We start from the raw sequence: 25,105 nt of genomic DNA on the forward strand, positions 1-25,105 counted from the left end.
ATTAGCCTTTGTAATATGCCTTACAAATGTGCTTCTAAATGCTTGTTGTCCAAACTCTGTCAATACCTTTCTTTTCTTATCTAAGACTCACAACATGGTTTTGTGCAAGGAATTGAAGAGTTATAGCTAACAACATATTATTAAGCCATTAATTGATGGAGATAATAAACTCATAAAAACACAGAAAATAAAGCTTATGATAGGATCCACTACTAGAGTTTCTTACTAAGGTCTAAAAGCTTACTGCTATCCAAATCAATGTTTACAAATGATTCAATAATGTTTCTTTACAAAACAATCACCAATGACACTACTTCAGATTCCTTTAAACCACACACTCTATGGTTTTGCGACAAGGCGATCCGCTTTCTTTATACCCTTTTCCTTTTCCCGTGAATATTTTCTCCCACGTGCTACATTTGGGTCAAGATGTACATATGTTTCTAGGAATCAAACTTTTGAGACAAGTCCAACTATTGCACAACTTTTCTTTGTGGCATGGATGATGTTTTAATTTTATCAAGGGAAAAATCAACTTTGTGTACCAATATTGTTCATATCATTCATTATTTTATTAATACTTCTTGAGGAAAGCTTAACATGTCCAAAACTTTAATTAAACTTAGCTCAAATACAAGTACACGCTCTCAAGAAGAATTCAAATCCATCTTTCGAATGGAGCTAGTAAAGGTGTTTGACCACCATCTTGGTACTCCAATTGACTTCTTAGGGAAAAAGATGGATTACTTAAAGTTTATCAGTGACTAAACTATTAAAAGAATTAATTGTCTTAATTCTATCAAACTTTCAAAATGTGAAAAGGTTAATTTTTATTAGGTATAATGCTCTATACTTGTAGCCTTAGCTTCTAAGGTTCTTTCGTGTTTTGAGCTACCACTTTCAATAACAGGGAAAATTGACTCCTTGCGCTTCTTCTTGGCATATTCCAATTGCAAAGGAATGCGTTGGGTTGATGGACTATGCTTCTTCCTCAAGGAATGGGCGGTTTGGGGATTAGTTGTCTCTCTGAAGTAGGTTTGGAGATTCGTCACATACCCATAACTACTTGTTTAAAAAATTTATTGTGCTTGCATGACCTTCCTCTCTAACTCTCAAAACAATACACCTAGATTCACGGGTTGTAATTCTTTTGTGTAATACTATGAATTTTTGAGTTTTATCATATGGAAATTTTGACTTTTGCTACCTCTAAAACACATGCATTTCACTTTGCTACCTAGGAAAAATTTTATTTTATTTTACTACCATACAAATGACACTTTGTTAAAAATTTCTACCACTTAACGGAATCCGTCAGGGTTCCGTTAAGTTTATTTTTTAAGAAAATAATAATAATTAAATTTAAAATTTTAAAAAAAAAAACCAGTCCCTCCCGTTAACCACCCTCCCCTTGCCGGCGGCCGGCGACCCCATCCCTCTCCTTTTCCTCTTCGTTCTTGCTGTGCCGACCCCTTTTCCCCTTCGTTCTTACTGCCCGACCCCAAGCCGTATATTAATTGGCTAGTGGCTATGTAGACACCCATTTGTGTCTCCCCTAAACCAAACCCATTGATGAATACCTTTCACGTCGAATCATAATCGAATGAAGTGAAAGTGTGGAAAGTCTAGTGTTGCGGTTAGTTTTTAATTCTTTTCTTTCTCTCTGTTTTTGAAAACCTATTTTATGAAAATAGTCAATCTAGTTTAGTTTGGTCCATAGCAAGGGCCCAATAATAGTGTAGTTGGATTGGATTCGAAAAGAGCTTTCCAACGATATATTAAGCCCAATTCCGATGAATAATGAAAAAGTTATGTGAAATTTTTACCTACAACCCCCTTTAACCAATGCTGCCTACTCCCCCCATTATACTACATAGTTTTACTCAGTTTTTTTTTTGGTTTCCTTTTTCTTATTATTTTCTTTTCTTTTCTCTCATGTCATTTATATATATGATTCAAAATCTATTTTTCTGTTTTTCGTTCTTTTTTTTTTTTGCATTTTCTCTCTCTTCTTCAACATTATTTCTCTTTCAATCACGTTTTTTTTCCTCTTATTCATGATGAGTCATTGATTGGAGCTGTTGATTGTGATAATGAAGTGTTGCATTCTTCGATTGCCAAATTTGATCGTTATTGTGAAGTTATTTTTTGTAATGAAGTGCTGCATTCCTCAATTGCCGAATTTATTTGATTTTTCAAGTTTTATTAAATCAATTTAGCCCCTATTTTAGTTCAATTTGGTTTACTGTTATAATTCAAGTGAATTGAAGTTTTATTTTAATTAATTTTGTGATTGATTATATTTTTTATATACGTTTTTGTATTTTTTAGTAGTTTTATAGTTTTGATCAATTTCATAATTCTAAATGATCATTATGATTCAAACTAATGTTCTGTTATAGTTGGTTAAATTATATTTTAAATACTTAGTACTTTGTTTTATTTTATTATTTTGATCAAATTGATATTGCTAAATGATCATTTATATATAAATTGTTTTGTATTTGTATATATCTGTTATTGATTATGTTCTTTTGTAAAAACTTATGTACTGGGTGCTAGTGATGAAATTCTATATGGAGAAGCAACTAAATCAGAGTTACTTTTTAAAGATTTTAATTCCGAACAAGAAGCTTATGAAAGGTAAAATGAATATGCTTTTAAGAAAGAGTTTAGTATTGTCCAAGTGCGTGCTCCAAGAAAAGGTCAAGTTCCTTCAAGTACTCCAAGTAATGTCCAAGTTTCTTTAAGTGTGCAAGAAAGGTTCAATTTCGTCCAAGTGTTCCAAGAAATTTTCAAGTTCTTCCAAGTGTTCCAAGAGATGTTTAAAGTGTTTAACGTGGTAGCTAGTCAACATATATCTTCTAAGTATAATAGGTTGTTAGCTTTTTTTGGCACTAATGTAGCGAATAGGTTGGCAAATAATAATAAGTAAGAATTTGGATTGAAACAATATATATTTGTTCAAGCTTAATTTTTTTCCTGATAAGTGATATGTAACTGAACATATTTTGTTTTGACACTGAACATTTTCCTTTTTGGTTATGAACATTTTATTGTATTTCGTTATAACTGTTACGTAATTGAACATATGACTTTTTAATAATGAACATTTCCATTCTAATATATGTATATAACAAGCACTAATGAATTAAAAACAATATGAATATTAATGTACTTGATCATTTAAAAATCCATAAATGATCAAATATCCAAAAGAATAATATTTTTATTAATCTAAGCTTCCATAAATCTTCTTGCTCCTTTTCTATATTGCCTCTAGCTTCTGTTTAATCCAAATAGCATCAATTGAGCAATAACTATATTCTCAGCAATATATTGATATTACAAATTTAATGAATGTTCAATTGGCAAAACAAATATGTACATTTTGTTTTATATAAATGAACAAATTATCACAAATAACATTAACATATATATTCTAACTAAAATTCAAAAATACATGTTCAAGAAGATATATATATAAATGAACATTATCTTTCAATTATGTTACATGAACCTAAAGAATCTATATCAAAGTGTTAGTAAAATGAATATTTTAAATTGAACAATCATAAACATATATATATGTATGAAAAGATTTTTTTAAAAAAATCAAGCCAAAATGAACATATAATCTATCATAAATGATTATTATACCTTGCAATTGTAGACATGTCTTTTTCAACAAGGACACTTGTTATTATAGCTTTTAAGAGTTGAGGATCAATTGAATTTATTCACTCTTGATTGAATAGGAATATCATCGTCATCACTGTTTATACATTTTTTAAAAAAAAATTAAAATTGATTAAGAATTATACAACTCCATAATGTAAGTGACAAAATGTGATTTATTTTTGAACATTTTTTAAAATAGAATCGTCAAAGGTTTATGATGAATGAAAAATATGTATTTTATTTTTGAACACTTTTTGACATGTGAATGAACATACATTAATATATGTGTGAATATACACACCCAAATGAACATCTATGTATTAAATTCGAATAAGCATCTATCAATATTAGCGCTAAAATGTATGTAATATAATATTCAAATGACGCTCATGAACATATAATTTAATATGAAGTTAAACATGTATTATTATAGCATATGTGGATATTTTCAATATGAGAATGAACATGTACGTATTTACATTCAAATAAACATATGTTAAAATACCAGTAAACATTCATTAATATGTAAAGATCATAAACAAAATTAGGGTAATCTTCTCTTAAGAATGAACCCTAGTAGATGTAAGGTAAGAATGTAAATGATCATATACTAATATCATAATGAACATCTATCAAAATAAAAATAGACATTTATCGAAAATGAACATTTGTTCAGCAACCGTCTTCTCCGACGGAACCTTCGAAGTGTTCTTCTCTGTTTCGTTTCTACAAAAATACCACCAAATATAGTAGATTTTAGTCTATTTTGCACAAAAATAAGTGAAATTATAGTAGATTTTGTTTTAGAATATCAAAACACAAATTAAAATATAAAATCTAGGGTTTACACTCAAAAGTCTACTAAAATGACAAATTCTTACTCTTCTTTTTCGGAATCTAGTTGCGATTGAAAAACTTCATCTCGAATGTCAGACATTTTTTGAAGTTTTGATGCAATTTTCAGTAATTTTGAAGCAATTTGTAGTGGTTTCTTGCGAGTTTTTGGTTTTGATGAGAGAGAATTTATCGAAATGGTTTTGAAATGATTTTTTGGATTTTTTTTTCAATTACAGTGGTTAGTGGGGGGTAATTGCAGGTAATTGTATGGTTAGTAGGGTGTGGTTAGTGGGGGTAAGGGTTTTACGATAATTTCAGGGGGGAGTAGGTATAAATGGCTAAAGGGGGTGTAGTGAATAGGAATTAGAAGTTATGGTCAAATTACTAAACTGGGTCCGGTTTGATCTTTATATGCGGCCCAATGATTTAGAGGAGGGCCTATTATGATTTATCATTCCTAATGTAATTAGGATTGATTATAGTCTTCTAGAATCTTCTAGAAGGTTATTTTGAATCCTAATGTGATTAGCATTGATAATTGAGTTTTAAGAGTTTTATTTGGAATAAAAGAAGTGTTTTAAAGGAAATTACAATTTTACCCCTCGTACGCTTAAATTTTATCAAATAATGAAAACGCGTGAAAAACTGACTACAACGCCGCACTACAGGCTATCGCCTGACGACAGACTGTCGCGCGGCGACAGAGGCGTGTGTGGCGACAGCGTCATGTTTTATTCTTTTCGAAACTCTGATTTTTTTTATCATAATCTGGCTGATTTTCGTTATAAATAGCCTCCTAAAACCTCCGTTTTTAATCACCAACTCTCATCAAGAAATTCTTGATACTCTTTCTCTCTCTCTTTCTAAACTAGCCTTTTACACACAAAATCCCGCATTCACAAGATCTAGACACACCTAGCCAAGTTCGAAGTTGCCTTCGCCCTAGACGTGAAATGTTTGATTTCTGAGGGTTTGGTCCCAAATCTAGTCTAAACTTTCTTAAATCTCTTTTTCTATTATTTAATTTAATTCTTTTATATTTTCCTTGAAGTTATTAACGTGTGTATTTTGTTATTAGAAAGAGATACGAGGCATCCAAGTAAGTGCTTTAATTGCTTTATTGATATTATGATATAGAAATCATGCTTAGGTTTTTATTCCTAGTATCATGTTAGGATGTTTTATTGCTTCCTAGTATCGTATTTAGGTGTAGGGAATATTACAAGCATTATCCCAAACTTGAACCCTACTGTGATCATACACTAAAGTATGGTGGCGTCCAAAGGGAAGGAAGCTAGAGCAAAATAGTCGCCAACAAGTTTTAAGATCGTCAACTCCAATAGGTCTGGAACCATGACTGGAAGTTCGGGGATGAAGGTACAAATCCAATCTAAAAGAGATTGAACCTGCCCTAATAATAGGCCTCTACTTTATTCTTCTCGTATTCATGTGCGCTTTCTGATTAACATGCAATCAATAGGTTTACCCTAAACCTGTTTATCTATGTTGGTTGAATATTAATGCACAAATAAATCTATTATTGGCGATCACTTGAATTATTATCAAATTAACCCTAAACAAGATTATTAATTATCTTATTAAGCGTGATTACAAGTACAAATTCCCTTTAAACATGCATAAAAGGCGGGATCAAGCAATAACATTAATAAGCATCAAGCAACATAATAATAATCATGATAACAATAATTATAATAATTATAATCATAAAACTAATCATGTTAATAATAAAGCATAATAATAATAGCAAGATCCTAGGCATGATACTAACAATATTAATAACAAACCCTAGCATGTACTGTCCTCCCCCTCCTAGGAAGACTCCAGTACCTTTGCTTGAGTACAAGTCTAACAGTTTTGACGTGAATGCTCCTCGGACACTTGTACTAGCACAACAACATAAAGGATCACCTATGAGGGTGATTAAACTAGAAGGATTTAAACTGGAGTATACAAAGGAGACACTTGTATCTGGTTAACATTCACGAAATATAGTTGATGCAGGACTGTTTATGGGTCGATCATTTTGTGTTGGATGGGGACCTAATGGTCTCCTTATTCATAGTGGTGTGCCTGTCAGCAGTAATGACGACCAAGGAGTATTATCTTCTGTAATTACTCTTGAAAAGGTTACAATAGACAGGGTCACTAGAGATGAAACTAATGAAGTGAAAAAGGATGTTGTTGATTCACTTTTTAAATCTCCATTGGATCTACACAGGTCTTTGGATCATAAAATACTTGAAGTTGAAGTTGGATCTTTCAAATTAAGCCTCCAAAAGGTTGTATGTGATCGTCTAGCTCTTTCATACATATTTCGGCGCTACATAGAACTAGTTGAGAAGCAACTCAAGGTTCCTGGCATGTTGCCATCTGTTCGTATGTCAATGATGCACCAAGTGATTGTATGGGAGCTAATTAAGGTCCTTTTTTCTTAAAAGGAGACCAGTGGGAAGATTTTGTTTGGAGTAGATGACCCTAAGGAAGATATGATGCTGGATGGAAAATCCAGTCGCTCAGATATTGATCCTGAAGCACTCCCTTTGATGCGAAGGGAAGAGTTTAGTTATTGGTTGTAAGAGAGTGTGTACCACCGGGTGTAAGAAGACTTGGGCTGCTTGAGTGAGTCTGATGATTTGGAATAGATATTTCTTTTCCTGACTGGGTGACAGTTGGATGCAGCTGTTGAATTGGCTCCTTGTAAGGGGGATGTGAGGCTAGCCTGTTGCAGGGAATATTTGAAGCATTATCCCTAGCTTGAACCCCACTGTGATCATACACTTAAGCATGGTGGAGTCCAAAGGGAAAGAAGATAGAGCAAAAGAGTCGCCAACAAGTTTTAGGAACTTGTAAACCGTTCACGAGGTGAAGGTTACACCCCTTAACGATCCAGGAGATCGTTAACTCCAATAGGTCTGGAACCAAGACTGGTAGTTCGGGGATGAAGGTACAAACCCAACCTAAAAGAGATTGAACCTGCCCTAATAATAGGCCTCTACTTTATTCTGATCGTATTCATGTGCGCTTTCTGACTAACATGCAATCAATAGGTTTACCCTAAACCTGTTTATCTATGTTGGTTGAATATTAATGCACAAATAAATCTATTATTGGCGATCACTTGAATTATAATCAAATTAACCCTAACAAGATTATTAATTATCTTATTAAGCGTGATTACAAGTACAAATTCCCTTTAAACATGCATAAAAGGTGTGATCAAGCAATAACAATAATAAGCATCAAGCAACATAATAATAATCACGATAACAATAATTATAACAATTATAATCATAAAAATAATCATGTTAATAATAAAGCATAATAATAATAGCAAGATCCTAGGCATGATACTAACAAGATTAATAACAAACCCTAGCATGTCACTAAACATCAAAGCTTTAGCCCTAACATGATACTAACATGATATTAAGAAAGAAAATAGGAAGCATCGCAGGAATCACAATTGTCATATTTGATATTACAAATTATAGTTATTACCCTAAACATGATACTAGGAAGATCAAAACATCCTAACATGATACTAGCAATCATAATAATAACCTAGACATGATTTCTATACATAATATCAATTAAAATCAAATAAAGCACTTACTTGAATGCCTCGTACCTCTTTCTAATAACAAAATACACACGTTAGTAACTTCAAGGAAAGTAATAATCAAACAATTAAATCAAATAATTGAAAGAGAGAATCTAAAGAAAGTTTAGACTAGATTTAGGACCAAACCCTCAGAAATCAAACCATTCACGTCTAGGGCGAAGGCAACTTCGAACTTGGCTAGGTGCTTCTAGGTCTTGTGAATGCGGAATTTTGTATGAAAAAAGGCTAGTTTAGAAAAGAGAGAAAGAGAGAGTAATCAAGAGATTCTTGATGAGAGTTGGTGATGGGAATTGGTGATTGAAAACGGAGGTTTTAGGAGGCTATTTATAAAGAAAATCAGCCGCATATGATAAAAAAATGAATCAGAGTTTCGAAAAGAATAAAACAAGACCGCAGCGCCAAATACGCGTGTGGCGCCAAACGCTGGACTCTAGCGTCAGACGCTGGAAATAAAATTTCTACGCGTTTTCTTAATTTGATAAAATTTAGCCGTACGAGAGGGCAAAATCGTATTTTCCTTAAAAACACTTCTTTTATTCTAATTAAAACTCTTAAAAGTCAACTAAAGTCAATTTATCAATGCTAATTAAATTAGGAATGAAAAGAACCTTCTAGAAGAATCTAGAAGACTATAATTAATTCCAATCACATTAGGAACGATAAATCAATATTAGGCCCTCCTCTAGATCATTGGGCCGCATATAAATATCAAACCAGGCCCAGTTTAGTAATTTGGCCATAACTTCCTCATATTCATCGGAATTGGGCTTATAATATATCGTTCGAAAACTCTTTTTGAACCCGACCCAACTACACTATTATTGGACCCTTGCCATGGACCAAACTAAACTGGATTGGTTGTTTTCTTAAAATAGGTTTCAAAAATAGAGAGAAAAAAAGAATTAAAAGCTATCCGCAACACTAGACTTTCCACACTTTCACTTCATTCGATTATGATTTGACGGGAAAGGTACTCATAAATGGGTTTGGTTTTGGGGAGACACAAATGGGTGTCTACACCTGTTTACTTGGAGAGGCTGGTGGATCAATGGTGAATCGTTCTGATATAGCTCAACAGTTGGAGGTGTGGAGAATTAATGGTATGGACTTTAATTTTATTGAGAAGGATAGGATACAACTTTTTGAATTGCTTTCGGGTAATATTCACAATGCTTTGGTTGGAAAAAGCATTGACTGGAAAAGGTTCTTGGGTTTGTTGATGTAGTATGAATTACCACAAGGCACTGCCTTACCTGCTGTTTTTCACACTTATCAACATCTTCTTACTAAAGGAAAGACTCTATATCCTATTCTAATTAATATTGATGAGGGACCAGTTGAGGAGACTGTTAACATTGCCCCAGAAGGACGGTACGACCTTGCTTATTATCTGATGCTGCTTCATGCTTGTGAAGATGGTAAATTCGATGGCCTAAAATCTATGTTCAATGCTTTTGCATCAACCAATGATCCACTTGACTACCATATGATCTGGCATCAGCGTGGAATTCTTGAAGAAATTGGTGCCTTTAGTTATAGTGATCTCCATATTCTTGATATGGCATATGTTTCCCAACTTCTTTGTCTAGGGAAATGCCGTTGGGCCATCCATGTTGTCCTCCACATGCCTTATTGTGAAGATTTTCCCTATCTCCACTCTACAGTTATTCGGGAAATCTTGTTCCAATATTGTGATACCTGGAGTTCGCAAGAAGAGCAGCGCCAATTTATTGAGGAGTTGGGTATTCCATCGCAGTGGTTGCACGAGGCTATGGTACATTTTTTATTTCTCTACTCCACATTTTATGTCCATTTAACTGATTGTTGTTATTCCATATCATGTGTAATGTTAATGTACTATACAATACTAGTATTTTTCAGTTTAAATTACTAATGCCTATATTATATGCCACTTTTTAACACCATTTTTATTACTAATAACTAGGGGTGTTCAAAAAAACCCGATCCGGTTGTCCCGTCCCGAATACCCGATGACCCGCAAAAAACCCGACGGGAAATTATCTATTTTTTTCAGTTTTTTTCGGGTCGGGTACCCGTCTCGCTAAATTAGCAATTTCGCGGGTCGGGACATGGGTCAGTTTTGCTAATTCGCGGGTACCCAAATACCCGTTAAAAATTAAGGGAAAAAAAAGTCTCAAAATCCTCATCAGCCCACTAGCTTAGATCAGCCCACTTAGCCTAGGCCCTAGGGTTCATTTTCTCACAACTCAAAACTCACACACTTACCTCACAATGTCCAAAAAAAACCCTAACACTCAAATTCTCTGACTTCTCTCTACTTCTCAAGCGCCTCCATCTCTGAAAATATCAATCAACTCAATTCCTCAAGCATAATTCGATTCATCCTCTGTTCCTCACACTTCAGTACATCACTCAATCTCAGGTATGTTTTATTTGTAGAATTTTAGTGGTATTTTTGTATTATTTTTCGTGGTTTTTACCTTAGTAATTTGAATCTAATTATTTTCTTTATCATCAATTGGTAGATCTAATTTCATCCGTTCTCTCAATTTTCTCACCAACTCAGGTTAGTTTGTTGTAATTTTTGTTGTTATAGATCTAAATCAATTTGTTTTTATTTAATTTTTTTTTAAACTTCCTGTTTTCATTTAATCATATTTATTAATGTGTTTGTTTGGTATATTTTTATATTCCTGTATTTTACCACTTTGCTATATATAATATATGTGATGTTATTATTTTATTGCATTATTTGTGTTTTGTAGGAATGAAAGATTTGGTTTTGGATCAACTAGCAATTGTTATTGATGAGACACTTGAAATATCGAATCTCACAAGTCACAAGTGAATGAATTGATTTCCTCTCATTTCGTTTGTTGTGTGGCTTTGTACCATTATTTGTACTTTGTATATTTTGAAGTTATGTAACTAAAGACTCAAAAACTTTGTAAATTTTTTATATCAAATACTGCAGTTTTTGTTTTTGTGAAAATGCAGCAGAGTTTCTAAAAATAAAATACTGCAGGTGTAGACACCCATTTGTGTCTCCCCAAAACCAAACCCGGTGATGAGTACCTTTCACGTCGAATCATAATCGAATGAAACGAAAGTGTGGAAAGGTCTGGTGTTGCGGAAAGTTTTAATTCTTTTCTCTTCTCTTTGTTTTTGAAAACTTTATTTTAAGAAAACAGCCAATCTAGTTTGGTTGGTCCATGATATGGGTCCGATAGTGGTGTAGATGGATGGGGTTTGCAAAGACCTTTCCAACGATATATTATAAGCCCAATTCCGATTAATATTGAGGAAGTTATGACCAATTTACTAAACTGGGTCCGGTTTGAGCTTTAAGTACGGCCCAATGATCTAGGGGAGGGCCTAATATGATTTATCATTCCTAATGTAATTAGGAATGGTTTTGGTCTTCTAGAACATTCTAGAAGGTTTTATCATTCTTAATTCAAATAGGACTCTTCAGGGTTTTAATTAGATCAAATATCATTTTCGACTGAAATTATATTATTTTATCTTCCAGTACGGGAAATTTATCAGATTTTCGAAAACGCGTTGAAATCCAATTTGGCGTCCAACCCCAGGCCTTGGCGTCTGGAACCAGGATTGGCGCCAGACGCCAGCCATTGGCGCCTGGCGCTAGCCACTGGTCCTGGCGCCAATGAGCCAGGGCTGGCGCCAAGGTTGTTTTGTGGTCTTCAGACTCTGTTTTGATAAATTATCTTTTTTGGATGTTTTTCTCTATAAATGTCGTATCAAAAACTCCGTTTTCATCATCAATTACCAATAATCAACTCTCTCCATTCATCATCTACATCATTCATTCATCAATTTTCAATAACATTAATCCTTTAGTATTATTTTCTAAACCTTGCTTTTTCATACAAAATTCCGTATTCACAAGATCTAGAAACATCTAGCCATATTCGAAGTTGCCTTCGCCCTAGACGTGAAAGGTTTTAATTTCTGAGGGTTTGGTCTCAAATCTCTCTTTCAATTATTTAATTTAATTGTTTTGATTATTATTTTTCCTTGAAGTTACTAACGTGTGTATTTTGTTATTAGAAAGAGGTACGAGGCATCCAAGTAAGTACTTTAATGGTTTAATTGATATTATGATGTAGATATCATGCTTAGATTGTTATTTTGATTCCTAGTATCATGTCTAGGGTAAATTTAATATCAAGTATGATTAAAAGTACGATGCTTCCTATGTTCTTCCTAATATTTATGATTGTTAGTATCATGTTAGGGTTAAAGATTTGATTTTTATTGCTTAGTGACATGCTAGGGTTTGTTATTAATCTTGTTAGTATCATGCCTAGGATCTTGCTATGCTTTAACATGATTATTGATTATGATTATTATTATTATTAATGATGTTGATTATTTATTATGTTGCTTGATTTTTTATTCTTTATTGCTTGATCACACCTTTTATTGCATGTTAAAGGGAATTGGTATTTGCAATCGCGCTTAATAAGATAATTAATAATCTTGTTAGGTTAATTGTGATTATGAATTCAAGTGATCGCCAATAATAGTTTATTTGTTCATTAATATTCAACCAACATAGATTAAACAGGTTTAGGGTTAATCTATTGATTGTATGTTAGTCAGAAAGCGCACATGAATACGAGCAGAATAAAGTAGAGGCTTATTATTAGGGCAGGTTCAATCTCTTTTAGGTTGGATTTGTACCATCATCCCCGAACCCTTATTTGGTTCATGACCTTATGGAGTTGACGATCTCTTGGATCGTTAAGGGGTGTAACCTTCATCCTATGAACGGTTTACAAGTTCCTTAAAAACTTGTTGGCGACTCTTTTGCTCTATCTTCTTCCCTTTTGGACGCCACCGTACTTTAGTGTATGATCACAGTGGGGTTCAAGCTAGTGGGATTTTTAAAGGCTTGAAATTATTCCCTACAGCAGGTTTATTGAAATGTAAACAACCACCAATACCATATTTTAGGTACAAATTCATAAATAAAAAAAGGGTACCCGTGTCCCGTCCCGAACAATCCGGGTACCCGTTTGCGGGTACCCGGATTGTTCGGGACGGGACACGGGCCGACTAATCAACTACCCGAAGATCCGGGTACCCGAATCCGGGTACCCGGATTTGAACACCCCTACTAATAACTTCTAATTATAGAGAACTAGTGAGTGACCCCGGGCGTTGCCCCGGACTGCTATTATTGTAGATGTACAATAGGTAATTTTTTTTAAAGGCTTTTTAAACCTGCAATTGTCACTGTCAAACCAAAATTGAGTTATTCTTTCAATGTAGTTTTTTTTTTTTTTAATTTTTTAATTAAACCTTGTGGTTTGTAGTTATATGAATTATTTTCAATACAAACAACATAGTTGATATTGGCTTAGATGGTGAACCTCCTTATCCTTATGTTTTTATATGGACTAATGTTAGTTGCTTGAGTGATGTGGGATTATTTGAGTGATGATGTGGCATGAGGAAATGGTGGGAAGATGACATGGCACGACAAAATAGAAATTACGTGGCACATCGACGTTTTTAGGAACGCCTTTTAATATATTAGTATAGATTATCTTGATGCTCATATTTTGGAACTGAGGGGGTTTTGTTTAAATTTTCTTATTGGAAGCCTTCTTTTTCTCTCCTCTATAATATTTTCATTAGGATAGTATCTATGAATGGAAGATATTTATGATTTGATACTCCAAAATTTTGTATGACTCGTCCTTGTTGAGTACCAACAATTTTGAAAAATTGTGCCATTCTTATAATAGGCTATTTGATTCAAGAATGGGAAAAGGCAAGAAGTTCAAAGAGGGAGGAGAGGAAATGAATGATAACCTTTCAATTACCCATTTTGTTTGGTTGGGCAAAGGGTTCTGATTCCTAAACAAATATTTGGTGAACATTCCCTAGGAAATGTTGTTATTATTATTATTATTATTATTACTTTATTATTATTATTATTATTATTATTATTATTATTATTATATTATTAATTTTTTTTTTATTTTATTTATATGTAATATGCATGGAATGCTCCAAAATGAGGAATAACCAGTTTCTTTTATTTTCAGTTATTAATTCCATGATTCTTGAGATCCTATTCTAAACTTTCACACACTGCCTTGATCTCCCAAGATAATATGGAAAAAATGAGAGAAACTCATGGAAACATGTGCATAAAGAACCATACTTTCACTAATTTTCATTTCATACACACATGTATGGGTTGCATTCAGGCTGACATTAACAAAATCATAAGCACACTTTCACTTCATATTATACAAGCACTGTTATATTCCCTCATACTGAGACAAGTACAAAAGATACCGTCTTCACTTGCTAAAGCAGTGATTTGATTAGATGTATTCTTGTACCTTACATTTTAGCTTTATGTTATGGATGGTTTGAGGTTTGACTAATATTACTATCCTCTTATTCTAAAATAAGCATATGTTATTTTTAACCTTATATTCCTTCAATCATTGTTTTAAAAGCAACTCCTTTCTATTTTGCTCTACTTTTTCTCCTCTGAGTGTTTATATTTTGTATTCATTATAGGCTGTGTATTTTCAATACTACGGTGATATGTCAAATGCTCTAGAACACTACATTCAAAGTGCAAAGTGGCAGAAAGCTCATTCAGTTTTCATAACATCAGTTGTCTATGCTTTATTTTTGTCAGGTAATATATTTATTCCTCAATCATATGTATGCTTGGTATAGTTATGCATGTGTTCTTGCTGAATTAGTCGTTAGGATTCACTAATGATGTTAGAATTGTTGTTATCTGACACATTTTTTCTCTCTATAAGTATTTACTAAATTACTAATAGTTACATCAAATCTTCCAAATCATTCCTTGACTAATCCTATGCTGCTTCAGTTACTTTGTTAATAGATCTTTGCTGAGTTTGCTCTCTGCTTTTAAATATGAAGTATATTTGCAATCCCTGAGTAATCTCTTGCTCCTTAATTCCTATATGACGAACTTTATAAAATTTTTACACATTCTATCTATCTTCCATCTTGTCCTCCTCTCTCTTTCAGATATTTCGTTTAAAGATTTTATACGGTGTCTCATCTGTATCAACAAGTCAGTGCTGAACAGTCTCTTAGTATCTAAACTTTATATAACCTGATTTATACTAGTTCCCTACATGTGTTATCAAATTCCAAATCCTTCATGCACTGTCTTGCAACGGACTAGCTGGATACGAATAAGAAAAAAAATAGTCGGAAGGTTGTTTGATTGATAAAGCTTAAAGCTTGCGTAAAACGTCAATCGCTTTAGGCCATTACTCTCCATGTTCTTAATACAAATTTCTAAATATCTCTCCCCTAAAGGGCTTATAATATTTATACTACTACTACAGCTAAGTGACTTGGCCTAATGCCTTAATTGCTCCATATAATCTTCTTGTCTTCTTCCGAATTACCCCAGTAATAGGCTAATAAGCCAAGAAAGCCTCTACAGCTTTTAAGGAGTCGTTGCTTGGCCATGATGGGAAAGTGTTGTTGTTACCCTGCTTGCTCTGCTACCTTGGTCTCCGGCTGTAGGTTATGGTGATTGGTGGTTGATGCGTTACATGTCTCCAAGATTGGGAGTCAGATGTTTGACTGTAAATCTGATACATTTTATAGCCTTTCAAGGCCTCACTGCCATCGCCTCCTTGTAATATGTCTGGAGCAAATCTAAACTGATATCTTTACTTGGGCCCTCTCTTCCAAAAGACTGGTAAATTGAAACAACATTTTAAAATACGACCTTGTGGATCTCTATTGTCCTTTCCCCTTAAGACTAGGCTTTGAACAGATTCTGTACTGGCTATATTCAAGATTCTGTACATGGTGTAATTCTTTATGAACAGAGGAAATAGCAGAAAGCATAATGAGTCCAAAGCTAATGCGACCATGACAACTTTGCTTTTCAGGTTTCAGCAGCACGTAACTGCGAGTGTGCCACCTTATATTTCCGGAAATTTTGTCAACAACTACCAATTATAGCCTCTGTTTTGAAAACAACTACCTTTTAATTTTTTTTTTAAAACAACTACCACAAAAATTTTAAAAGTTAGAGTAGTACTACCACATTAGTATTTCCGGCTAGAATCTCCGGTGATAGGGGCCCACTTTTCACCTATATAAACAGTTATATAGAGAGGAGAGAGAAACTCATATTGGAGGGAAAGGTGAAAAGTGGGCCCCTATCACCGGAGATTCTAGCCGGAAATACTAATGTGGTAGTGCTACTCTAACTTTTAAAATTTTTGTGGTAGTTGTTTTAAAAAAAAAATTTAAAAGGTAGTTGTTTTCAAAACAGAGGCTATAATTGGTTGTTGTTGACAAAATTTCCTGTATTTCCACTTTAACTTTTGATTCTTATCACTTTGTTGCATGATTATAATGTTGATGATATCACATTGCGTCTCTTACTATAAATATTTGAATTAGCATAACTTTACGGACTTCTTGGAAGCCTTTCCTACGTATTGCGTCACTTTTGCTAGTTGTTCCAAAACTGAACTTGTGGACTGATTCACAACTTGGTATAGTTGTCTTGGCAAATGTTAGAGCTAATGATGATTATAGTGGATTTTCTTAAATGCAGCAAAAAACTCTAAAATATGGAGATTGGCAACTTCAATGCAGGATCACAAGTCAGAGATTGAAGACTGGGACTTGGGAGCTGGAATTTATATCTCATACATTTTATCTATTAAGAAGCTCTCTTCAGGGTGCTGATGATGATATAAACAAATTGGTAAGTATATTCTCCTACATTATGATCTCCGTGGAAACTTGCATCGTATTTAGCTAGGGCTGCAATAGATCAGATACGAGTCGGATTATGCTCCATCCGCATCCATCCGCCTATGCCCATCCGTCACCCAATCCATCTGTCACCCGATCCAAACCCCATCCATATCCGATCCATCATCATCCACAAATGAATCGGGTGACAAAAGGATGAAATTCAAGTTCAATTCGCATTCTAATTTAAAAAAAAAAAATCAGATTTGGAAAAGTAGTCCACTAATATCAACACCCATGAATATAATTAAACAGTAGACATCAATACTTCAATAGTCTAATATACCATCAGTGAAAGAAAATGATAGTAATACCACATAATACAATTTAATAAGTCTCGCACAAATTACAACATTTGTCTAAAGTCTCATAAAAAAAAAAAAAAAAAAAAAAGACAGTACATAACATTTGCTCCAAATAAATATCTTTCTTTTCAACTCTTCAAGCCTTCACAAATTATTGATCTTCATATCAAAAGTCTTTCCTCTCCATCCTACATACCATAATTAATAATACCAAGTATTTATAAATAAGATATAATCAAAAGAAATTGGGGTTAAAGAAATAGAGAAGTTTGATCAAATTACCGAGTTAATATCAATGACTTCACTTGATGTACTTCTTTCGGCTCCCACATCAACATCATCCAAGATAGTAGCACATGCATGTGCATTGTCAAAAGAAGAATCTAAATTGATATAAACAAAATTATCAATTTTAATATCAAACATTTTAAAATAAATAAATTATTTTAAGTGGATGTAGTATGTAAAAGAGTAAGAATTACCAGAGTACTCATTAAGAATCCAATTTTGTAAACACATAAGTGCCTCCACGGTTGTAGCATGAAGACACAAACGATGAGGACTCACGACCCTACCCCCCCCATGCTAAAAGCACTCCCCGAAGCCACAGTTGATGCTGGAATAGCTAGTATGTCCTTGGCAATTTTTCTTAATTTAAGGTTGGATACTTCAAATCAATTCTCCAATAATGAAGGACATCAAAATCATTACTCTCCCGCAATGCATCATCCTCAAGATAATGATCAAGCTCACACCTCACATTAGCCTTTCTTTTCTTATACCTCTTAATCCTACTCCATTCATCAACTTCATCACCATTATTACTCAAAGGATCACCAACATGTCGTTTCACTAAAACGCACATGTAAAAATTTACCGTCTAATAAAAGATTGTCAACATCAAATTTCTCATGCAAGATATCAACCATGACATCATTTGTTGTGCAATTATCAAGAACCACAGATGAAATTTTTTCAGCTATGTTATACATATTCAGAGTATCCACCAAAACCTGAGCAAGCATATTTGCAGTATGTGGGCAAGGAACATAAACAAACCCAGGCATAAAAATAATTACGCACAATCAATTTATTATGAAACAAAATACATCAATACACAAACATAAACAACCAAACAACTATTATGAAAAACTGCAATAGTTTATATATTAAAGAGTGTAATATTATGGATACTTTAAGGTTCTGTTTCGCAAATTCCATTGGTCATCTATGAAGTGTGATGTAACAGCCATATATCCTTGTCTTTGGTTTGATGCAGTCCACATATCAGTCGTAATTGCAAATTTTCCCACATGATCATCAAATAATTTTTTCAGGTTTGCTTTCTCACTTGTGAACATCTTCAAAATATCACTTTTGAGAGTATGACGACTGATTATCTTGAATGTTGGATTTCAGGTTTGCTTTCTCACTTTTGAACATCTTCAAAATAATTTTTTCAGGTTTGCTTTCTCTGGCCCCTGACGCTACTTCCCACATGCCTCAGCAGCTTTCTGTTCTCGATAAAATATTCCAGTTTCGCTCGGTGTTATTTCGGTCCTAATTGTGAAAGATATTTCTCAAATTTCCTACGTGTAAAATCCTATGTTTTTAACTCATTACGGATGGTCTTTCCAATGAGATCTTTTTTATGCATATGACAATAATGTTAATCAAAATTACGCACATGAAATACTTAGAATTTTTCGAGTCTCATCCACTCATTCTAAATCATTGCCGAAACAAATTCAGGAATTAAAATAGAAATCCTCCCCAGCGGAGTCGCCAAAAACTGTAGGGAATAGATTCAAGCGTTAACCCCTTGCTTGAACCCCACTGTGATCATACACTAAAGTACGGTGGCGTCCAAAAGGGAAGAAAATAGAGCAAAAGAGTCGCCAACAAGTTTTAAGAACTTGTAAACCGTTCATAGGGTGAAGGTTACACCCCTTAACGATCCAAGAGACCGTCAACTCCATAAGGTCTAGAACCAAATAAGGGTTCGGGGATGAAGGTACAAATCCAACCTAAAAGAGATTGAACCTGCCCTAATAATAGGCCTCTACTTTATTCCGATCGTATTCATGTGCGCTTTCGGACTAACATACAATCAATAGGATTAACCCTAAACCTATTTATCTATGTTGGTTGAATATTAATGCACAAATAAACTATTATTATTGGCGATCACTTGAAATTATAATCATATTAACCCTAAACAAGATTATTAATTATCTTATTAAGCGTGATTACAAGTACCAATTCCCTTTAAACATGCAATAAAAGGCGTGATCAAGCAATAAATATAAATATCAAGCAACATAATAAATAATATCATGAATAATAATTATAATAATCAAAATAATAATTATAATCATAGTAATAATCATAATAAAATAATCATCATCGTAATAATAATAATAATATTCATAATTATCATAAATTATAACAATTATAACCATAGTCATGTTCATGTTAATATTAAAGCATAATAATAATAGCAAGATCCTAGGCATGATACTAACAAGATTAATAACAAACCCTAGCATGTCACTAAGCAATAAAAATCAAATCTTTAGCCCTAACATGATACTAACAATCATAAATATTAGGAAGGAAATAAGAAGCATCTCAACAATCATATTAAATATTAAAATTACCCTAGACATGATACTAGGAATATCATAATAACAATATAAACATGATTTCTACATCATAATATTAATAAATCAATTAAAGCACTTACTTTGATGCCTCGTACCTCTTTCTAATAACAAAATACACACGTTAGTAACTTCAAGGAAAATAATAAACAAAACAATTAAATTAAATAATTGAAATAGAGATTTGGGACCAAACCCTCAGAAATTAAACCTTTCACGTCTAGGGCGAAGGTAATTTCGAATATGGCTAGGTGTTTCTAGATCTTGGGAATGCGGAATTTTGTATATGAAAAGCAAAGTTTAGAAAAAGAGAAAGATGAAGAGATAAATGAATTAAGAGATAATTAGAGAATTAATGATTGCGAATGAAAATCGATTGTAAGTGAATATTCGTGTGAATTGGTGAATGATGAGAATTGGTGTAAATTCGTGAATGAAAACGGAGTTTTTAATACGTTATTTATAGAGAAATCAGCCAAAAAGATAACATAGCAAAACAGAGCACTTGGCGCACGCAAAACGAGATTGGCGCACGGAAAACAGAGCTGGCGCCAGCACCAACTAATTGGCGCCAGGCGCCAATGGCTAGCACTAGGCCAATGGCTAGCGCCAGGCCTGGTTCCAGGCGCCAATGCCTGGAGTCAGGCGCCAGGCCTGTTTTTGACGCGTTTTCGAAAATCAGATAAGTTTGCCGTACTGGAGGATAAAATCGTATTTTTTCCTCGAAAATGCTTTTTGATTTTAATTAAAACTCTGAAAAGTCAACAAAAGTCAATTTATCAATGCTAATTGAATTAGGAATGAAAAGAACCTTGTAGAAGAATGTAGAAGACTAAAACCAATCCTAATTGCATTAGGAATGATAAATCATATTAGGCCCTCCCCTAGATCATTGGGCCGCATATAAAGTTCAAACCGGGCCCAGTTTAGTAAATTGGTCATAACTTCCTCAATATTCATCGGAATTGCGCTTATAATATATCGTTGGAAAGCTCTTGTCAAGCCCCATCCAACTACACTACTATTGGACCCATATCATGGACCAACCAAACTGGATTGACTGTTTTCTTAAAATAAGTTTTCAAAAACAGAGAGAAGAGAAAAGAATTAAAACCATCCACAACACTAAACTTTCCACACTTTCACTTCATTCGATTATAATTCGACGTGAAAGGTATTCATCACTGGGTTTGGTTTTGGGGTGACACAAATGGGTGTCTACAACTATGAACAAATTTTCTAAAGCCAATATGCTCCACAATAGACAAGGGATACTCATGGAGAATAACCATGTTAGCTAACTCTTTCCTTGATACTTCTTGACTAAATACATGGTTTTCTATTCTTGTTGAATCATATCTACGATTAATAGACAATGTTGTTGGCGCACATCGATCTTCACTACATGCATTTTAACACACCTATTCTCAATATGGTCTTTTAAATGGGAGGTCCCATTTTTACTATTTCGTGAGAAGAGGTTTTTACAATGTAGACATCTTGCTTTTGCTACACCATTGATTGTCAACTTCTCAAAATGATTCCAGACTTCTGATTTAAGCCTTTTAGGTTGACGTGGAGGTAAATCCATGGAATTATGTTGTGAATCAAAATCTTGTTGTGTGGACTGATCATTAATAGGCATAGTCGCTTGTTTAGTAGAGGCTAATGGCGGTGGAATCTGCATCTCGGAGCTGATGGCTTTGACGCATCACTACTTTCTTCCATGTCCATGAATCTGTTGCTGTATAAGAGAAAGATCAGTATTAATTAACAAAATAAACCTCTCAGGGCTTCCACAACCATAAATTATTTAAGTATACATGCAACTATAACAAAATCTAACTACAAGAGTATGAAATTGGCAAATTACCCACACGCAAATGTCCAAATTATTCTTAAAAACCTAACTTATATACATTACAATCCCAAATTATAATTATAAAGTCAAAACTCAAAAGCTAGATATTTTCTTATCTAATTTCCAATTTTTTCGTACAAGTATACTACCTAAACCACTTGCAAAACATGAAATTAATTAGTATGACTTTATCCTCTTTGATCTGCAAGTTTTTCTTGATTTAATTTCTTGTTTATAAATTACATAATGTTTGTTCCTTCTAATTTAACTAAGAAACTAAAATTAATTTACTGAAAAATCATGAGAATTATTTAACTAATGAACAAAAATAATGAAAAATAAAGAGAAGAGTAATAATGAAGTGTTCTAACCAGTTTGCCGATGAAATTAGAGCGGTTGACGACAGCGAAACTCGTCAAAATGGTGGTTCTGTAGTCTGAAGGTGCGGCTAGTGAAGTTAGATCTAGGGTTTGAAGCTCTTAACTAGATGAGAGAGAAACAAAGTATTTGATTTTCTATCCTATATGATGTAGTAAATAATATATATTTATATAATTTTTTTTTAAAAATAATACTATATATATATATATTTTTAATATATATATTAATATAAATGTGGATGGATGGGTGGATCGGGTGACGGATCGGGTGATGGGTTGGATGAAGGTCCACCCGAATCCGACCCGATCCACCCGTCATCCATTTATAATCAGCCTTTAATCGGGTTTTATCCATATTTTTGGGTCGGGTGGATCGGTTATCCACGGGTTCGGGTGAAATTGCCAGCTCTATGTACAGCTCAACTTGTTATGGCAATTTTGTATCTTGAACTTGTAAAAGTTCATTTTTATAAATAGTCTTGGGAAGGGAGAAGCATGTTATATTATGGCTTAATTGTATTGTCTCAGCAGCTTTCCCATAACTATTTCTGTTATTTATCAGCAACAAAATCATAAAGACTGCTGTGCTTAAATGTGTACTGTATTTTTTAGGATTCTCTTGAGAGTAAGGAAGCAGCTTGTAGGGAGTTCTTTGATTGCATGAACAAGTCTCTAGAAGTACTGGAAAGCAAACTACCTACATATGCAAGGTATGTATATTTTTGTGTTAGCCGATTTATTTGTTATTCTCTGAATCTTTTAATGTTCTGTTGTAGTAATTGTTTGTCTTATTTTGTTAGTTAATGTTACATGCATTGTATGGCTGCAAGGGAAATAAATGATACTCCATATTTTATTTTTGTTAGTGTCCTTTAATGCTAGTACACAAATTTAATGTTAAATGATGATTATTTATTTATTTATTTTTAGGGTGGCCTATTCAAAGATGACAGAGGAGATATGCAGTTTACTAGTGTCTGATAGTGGAGAAGATTCAACACGTGAGACTCAATTAAGCTGCTTTGACACCATAGTTGTTGCCTCAATCCCTGAAGATCTCCGTTCTTGTCATATGCAGGAAGTAGTGTCCCTTTTCACCACTTTTCTTTCAGAAACAACCACCTAACTCTTTCCAGGCTCAAAAATTACTCATTGATACACAAAATGCACACTCCACCTACAAAGAAGCAATATGTAGAATTGCTGGGGAAGATAAAGGGTTATGTGTTGAACAAACATTGGAAGTGTTGATGAAATTTGGGGTTCAATTGAGATGCATTACAAGTCTTAAAAGCCTTGGTTGAAGCGCTTTCCTGAAGTTTAGTTGGTTTGGTCTTTCTCCTTTAATTTAATTATGGTTAGGTTTTTTTAACAATGGTTTAGTAGATTGATGTGTAAAATGGACTAAATTGCCAATTTTGATAATTTAATTTGTACATAATGTATTTATATGGTTGAGGCCATGTTTAAATCTGATATGTTGAAATAATTACAGTTTTTTTTTAACGGGGCTAATTACATATTTACATACTCTTACAATGTCACATACAGTTTTAATTACACCCTTTTATATTACAATGCTTCATATATGATCACGTGGAGAGAAACGCACGGGAAGAATATTAAAGATGTAGATGAGGATGTAAAATTATACTTACGCGGATGTAGGATGGATTTCAAAAGGAAGGATGTTTATAGCTATTCTATGATGAGAGATGATAACATTGCCCCCTCCCCACGCCCCACGGCCACATATTGTTGCCTTCCTTTATCAGGATGAGGTGCTTCCACATTCTATCTCCTTTTAGTTTGATAGTGGTATGACATTTGATTGTCAAGTTGTTAATGTTTTTACCCCATTTATTCTCTACATAACAACTATCACTACCCTAGATAACCACACCACGTACACATCGCCCTCGTTCTTAGGGTGGCCGTTTATGGTTCATTCTCGCCAATAATGGACTTTTGCTAGTTCTCCTTGGGCAATCTTAACTCCTGTCATGTAACTTCTCTCATATCATGATATGTGCGTTATAAAGATCAATCTACCTGCACGAGGATGGTTAGGCTATTAGTATATGAGGATGGTTACATAAACTATTGTCATATATACGAGACTTACAACTTTACATCTTGCCTCTTCGTCTTTTCTTATCAATCTACTTCTCTAATAAGCTAGACAAGTCACAAAAACATATTTGAGTTTCATTTTATTGTCTTGGACTTATTAATGATCATTGGTTTTGGATATTCTATTTGGTTTTGAAGGGCTTATAATGGTTCCAACTTTCCACTTAACCAACCGAAAGGTTGGCTAGCCCCACCCGTATTTGCCAACGCACTGTTGATGCAGATGTTGCCCTTGCGAACTTATGGCCTAGCAGATGTTGCCCTTGCGAACTTATGGCCCTTGCAGATGTTGCCCTTGCGAACTTATGGCCTAGCAGCGAGACTCGGCCTTAGCTCCCCTAACATAGGCATGGCCTTATGGATACACCTTAAGGCACTAGGTCTTTGTCGTCGTCACTTGGTTTGATTTATCTTTTACGACCCATTTGATCCAATTGACAATATATGCTTGCACTTGGTATGTCTAAGCCCAACATCCGTCTCATGGTTTGATTTCGACCATTTCGTGCTTAAATAAGGGTGTACCTGATATGTCCATTTTATATAGTGTTTTATCCCCGTCCCTTGGTCGTTATTAGTAGTATTTTTGGCTCTTTCGGGCCACTTTTATTACTAATTTGTGTGTTCTAGTGTTTTCGTAGTCTTAGTTGTATTTTACAGGAAATCACACTCTTGGAGCATTTTCCCGGGTTTTATTGGATCGACTACGGAAGCTAGAAGGACACGACCACTTTTGGAGCCCAAGACCGGTGAGAGCCGGTGATTAAGGGCTCAGTAATCGGGATACCGAGGTATAT

The 25,105-nt window shown here is 33.9% G+C and overlaps 1 long non-coding RNA gene and 1 pseudogene across 1 annotated transcript; one reads left to right on the forward strand and one right to left on the reverse strand.

Annotated features, from left to right (window-relative positions):
* Positions 1 to 6,329: 6,329 nt before the first annotated feature.
* Positions 6,330 to 23,301, forward strand: LOC110725507 (annotated as a pseudogene).
* LOC110725846 lies at positions 21,207 to 22,293 on the reverse strand. The gene is made up of 2 exons (XR_002512240.1): positions 22,167 to 22,293; positions 21,207 to 21,678 (listed from the first exon to the last, which is right to left on the reverse strand). It is a non-coding gene; the product is annotated as an uncharacterized LOC110725846 (long non-coding RNA).
* Positions 23,302 to 25,105: the final 1,804 nt, after the last annotated feature.

This window comes from Chenopodium quinoa, unplaced genomic scaffold (assembly GCF_001683475.1).
Source record: "Chenopodium quinoa cultivar QQ74 unplaced genomic scaffold, ASM168347v1, whole genome shotgun sequence".
Lineage (NCBI taxonomy): Eukaryota > Viridiplantae > Streptophyta > Magnoliopsida > Caryophyllales > Amaranthaceae > Chenopodium > Chenopodium quinoa.